We start from the raw sequence: 4,964 nt of genomic DNA on the forward strand, positions 1-4,964 counted from the left end.
CAAACAGTTCGTGGTAACGAACTGTAAGTAAGGAGCGACCCGGCTCAATGGTAACCGAAACTCTAAAAAACGGGACTTTGATACCAATAGATACATAAAAAAAATCAGATTTTAATTCTGATTTCAAATATATAAGTTTCATTACGTTTAATCTCACCCATCAAAAGTTACGTGCCTGAGAAAATTTGGCTGATGTTTAAAAAAAGGGGGAAAGACCCCATAAAAATTGTAGAACCGTAATGAAAATCCCACAATCATATTCAGCGTATCATATAACCCTAATTTTGTGGTTTAAAGCTCATAAATACAAAATTATGTATTTTTTCATTTTTTGCCAGAATAAAGAAACCGGTGGGGTTTTTATTTGTTTGTTTTTTTTTTTTTTTTTTTTTACCCAGGGGTGATCGTATTGACCCAGTGGTCCTAGAATATCGTGGGAGGGCTCATTGGAACGGAAATTAAAAGTTCTAGTGCCCTTTTTAAGTGACCAAAAAAAATGGAGGGCAACTAGGCCCCCTCCCACGCTCATTTTTTTCCCAAAGTCACCCGATCAAAATTTTGAGATAGCCATTTTGTTCAGCATGGTCGAAAATATAATAAAAATGTCTTTTAGGATGACTTGATCCCCCAAAGTCCCCAGGGGAGGGCTGAAAGTTATGAACTTTACTCAATGTTAACATATAGTATTGGTTATTGGGAAGTATACAGACTTTTTCAGAGGAGATTTTTTCTGATAGGTGGGGGAAGGAGAGGGTCGGGGGCTATATGGAAGGATCTTTCCATGAAGGAAGTTTTCATGGTGGAAGGGACATTGCTATGAAGGGGGCGCCGGATTTCCCAGCATTATTAAAAAAAAGATCAGGAATTAAATAAAAAAAACAAGTTTTTCAACTGATCAACTGATTGTGATTAAGAGGTCATTTTTAAAGAACTGGAAAAAAATTCGAACTATAGTTTAAAGAGCAGGGTATTGACTAGGGGGCGAACCCCCTAAAATACGTGTTAAAAATTTATGAATATAGAAGTTCGTTACGTAAGTTAATTCTAAGTTAAGTATATTTATTACTAATAAAAACGTTCGTAAATAAAATTAAACAAGTTTCGAGAAAGCCATTTAACCAAATATAATATGCAAATTTTGTTTTAATTATTCATGTACGGTGAGCCAAAATCAAAACCTGCATTAATTCAAAAACGTTCAAAAATTAAATAAAAAAAACAAGTTTTTTTAACTGAAAGTAAGGAACGACGTTAAAACTTAAAACGAACAGAAATTATTCCGTTTATGAAGGGGACTGTCCCCTCCTCAACGCCACGCTCTTTACGCTAAAGTTTGACTCTCTCAACTCTATTTTTTTAAACAATAATAAAACTTTAGCGTAAAGAGCGAGGCGTTGAGGAGGGGACAGCCCCCTTCATAAACGGAATAATTTCTGTTCGTTTTAAGTTTTAACGTCGTTCCTTACTTTCAGTTAAAAAAACTTGTTTTTTTTATTTAATCCCATACAGGCTCATGGGCCCCTCACAAAGTCTTCTGCCTCTAGAGAAAAATAGATTTCTGTAATATTTAGGACGGTTCTGCAGCAAGGCCTGTTATAGAAACAAGGGCCAGCCCTGACCACACCAATTCCTTGTACCAAAATATGTTACAGAGTGCACTTTAATCATCAACTAAATGAATGTATTCTTCACTGAAAGATTCTAATATATGGATAAAGGAATAATTAGTTAAGCTGTCAGAACATTATACTTCAAACTCCGCGAATGTATTAACGAAGATAAAACTCTGAGATGATAAATCACAGGGTTTTTGTGTTATTTGCATTCAGGCTTCTCCTTCCTCACGGACCGTTTTCTCTTGATTCTCGTTCTCCCTTCACCTGGAGAATTGCCTCTTGATTCTCTTTTCCTTTCACACAGAGCATTGTGAACTGAATCACGTTCTCTCGTCAGACAGAGTGTTGTGTCTAGAAACAAGATAAGGAGCTAAAGAGACTAGAATATTTCGCAGTATGAGGCAAGAAACCCCTGGAATCCCCAAATGAAATAATTTACCCCTATAAGATCTCAAAACTTCTCATTTTAGAAGAACCTTCTAAACTGAAATGAAAATACTGTTCCTACAAGAAGGAGGAATGAGGGCCATAAGAGAATGGGAACTCAAGAACACCTAGGACTTGGCTCTTTATTGCACCGAGCCAAGAGTGCCTTCTAGCATCTCTTACCCGCTTAAAATTAGCTTACCCGGATGTAACCTGCAAAAGCTAACAACAAATACTTAGCCGGCAACTTTTAAACTGAAAAACTGTAGGCAACTAGGCGAATAACAACACTCATCTTGTCTACTTCACTACAAACATAGCTAATTTAGAAACCCCTGGAAGGTGTACCACATTTCACAATTACTGTCAATTTTTGAAAAGATTGAACTTTTGTTTATATATGACTTCAATTATCCTGCATTTTGCAGGGTTACTTGTCTGACCGCTAATCAAGACCGTTTCTTCAAGTACTGGTCGTACTGACTTCTCACGTCATTTACGTCTTATCAGTCAAAATCGTTGAAAACCTCTTTTAACGAAAAAAATCCTGGTTTTTAGCAAAGAATCCCGGTTTTCTGACAAAAAATCACGGACACAAAAAAATCCCTTACTGAAAAAAAAAATCCCAGAAAACCGGGATTAAATCCGGACGGTGGCAACCCTGGTTAAGACTCATCAATAGCCACTTCCCAAGGTAATCTTTAGAACAAGGTGAAAGATTGAATCGATATTAGGAGAGGCCAGAGCTGTGAAAATTGTTAGAGTTGACTTAAGTATAAAAATAAAATCTAGTAAATCCTTATCGGCTTTTTTTAACAAGGTTCGAAAGCAATAAGGAATTCAGTTTTCAATCAAGTAAATGCAGGTGAAAAAATCGTATGATAGGAAAACATATTCAATGAGCAGCAATGCGATGGCATCTTTAATGACATGGTAAAAAAACTACATCCGCAGAAAATAACATAAATATTCAGTAATTAGGCCAAAAAACAATTGTAATGTAACTGAGTGGTCGATCAATTGCTATAGCCAAAGGGCCCCCTATTTAAATATTCCAAGAAGCTTAGCTGTAGTGAAGGAATTTTTAGTTTGATATGTTACCAACGCAATTGACTTGATGAAGTGTGTGGTCACCAAGGGCATTTCACTTTTTAAGACTAGCCTTTGTGACTTAATCTAAGTTTCATAAATTTGATTTGATTCCTAGTTCAATTCAAAAATCAGTATTTAATAATTACAGAGTATTTTCAAAAACAAAATGCATCAGGATAAAGAAAACTGCGAAATGATAAATTATACACTCAACTTTCTCATACGCTTGGGATTTTAGGCACAATTCTTTTGTAATATTTGAAACATGTAAGTTTATCAAGAAATTAATTTTTCCAAAAGAGTCCAATGATCAATTTTACATGTCCCATTATTGTCTTAACAACATCAAATTCTATACTTTTTTCTTTCATTTGAAAAATATGTGACATATAAAAGGGGCCCAGAGGAAAAAACTTTTCAATGTGTGGACAGAGGTCCGTGGACATCTTAATGTGCCGAATAGTGTGCCTATGCATTTTTTGTATTCTACCGATGCATATTTATACCTATTTTTAGGTGAATTTATCCATGCTACTTGTAGTTACATATTTAGGTGAATTTATACATGCTTCTATTTTTCAGAACACAGAGAAGCATTATCATACCAAAAGAATTTAAAATGCCACATTCATATGGATTTTGTTCGCAGAACTAATTACAGTAACCTTTTAATGTGTCCATTTCCAGATATTGCAAATTATTAGACTTTAAAGAGACAATGGCCTGCGAGAGGTGCAAGACTCCGAAACTTGACATTTTATTATCTTTTGGTGTTTCATGCAAGAAAATGCATCTTCAACAAAGTTTGAGGTGCAGTTTTCCGCTCAAATACGAGGTAGAAATGTCTAGAGGCCATAGAATGTCTTCATAACAAACTAACACGATTAGTTATAAAAAATGGCAACAATGACGCGGGAAAAGAAACTAAACATAGTCAGAATTAACACTATTTATTTAATACTCAAATTCCCTAATTCATTACGTTTTTTTAAGTATCCCTCCATTTCAAGTCATGCATAATTATTCTTCGTTTGAATCAGCCTCGGCCTGGCAGTGCTTCCCACAACAAGAGCACAAAGTATCGCAACCTCTATCTGCAAATGAACATTTTTGTCCACAAGTTTTACACTTTCAATATGGTAAAGTTTTCTGAATAGTGGATTTCCAAGCAGGAAGGGTTGATTTAATGGGCACTATCCGTCTGTCCTTCATCTCCCATCCAAAATCAAGCGGAGAAAAGGTACGAGGGCCGAGGCATAAGGGCCTGCAGAATAATGGACCACTGGTAAATGCACCTTTTCACATGCACGGCAAACGAGTCGTCGGTTGGAGGCAGGCTCTTCAGCTTTTTCCGGCAAGGGATAAATTGAACGCGGAGATCATTCAAACACGAAGATGCCTCTGATTTTCTGTATGAGGTGATCAAAATCTTGCAACGCAGCCTCATAAAATCGTTTACAAGTTCAACTACTCAGTCGATTTGGTCTAATATCTGTTCCGTAGGAGCAGATATTTGAGATAACGACGGCACAGCTGATCCAAGGATCCTCTTCTTTACTTTGGAGAAAATAAAGCACACAGTATGCCATCCTGTGAAACATTGTAAAAACGCAATTGAAAACTTTAGCCTAAAAAGCGAGGCATTGAGGAAGGGACAGCCCCTTTCATATACGGAATAATTTCTGCTTGTTTTAAGTTTTAATGTCGCTCCTTACTTTCAGTTAAAAAAACTTGTTTTTTTTTGTTTAATTTCTGAACATTTCTGAATTAATTTAGGTTTTGATTTTGGCTCACCGTACATGAATAATTAAAACAAAATTTACATATTAA

At 35.8% G+C, this 4,964-nt stretch overlaps 1 pseudogene; it reads right to left on the reverse strand.

The window, feature by feature from the left end:
* Positions 1 to 2,673: 2,673 nt before the first annotated feature.
* LOC148943789 (U5 spliceosomal RNA) lies at positions 2,674 to 2,791 on the reverse strand (annotated as a pseudogene).
* Between the last annotated feature and the right edge of the window lie 2,173 nt (positions 2,792 to 4,964).

Source organism: Artemia sp. Qi Xiang Cuo, chromosome 15 (genome assembly GCF_049724085.1).
Source record: "Artemia sp. Qi Xiang Cuo chromosome 15, ASM4972408v1, whole genome shotgun sequence".
In the NCBI taxonomy this organism is placed as follows: domain Eukaryota; kingdom Metazoa; phylum Arthropoda; class Branchiopoda; order Anostraca; family Artemiidae; genus Artemia; species Artemia sp. Qi Xiang Cuo.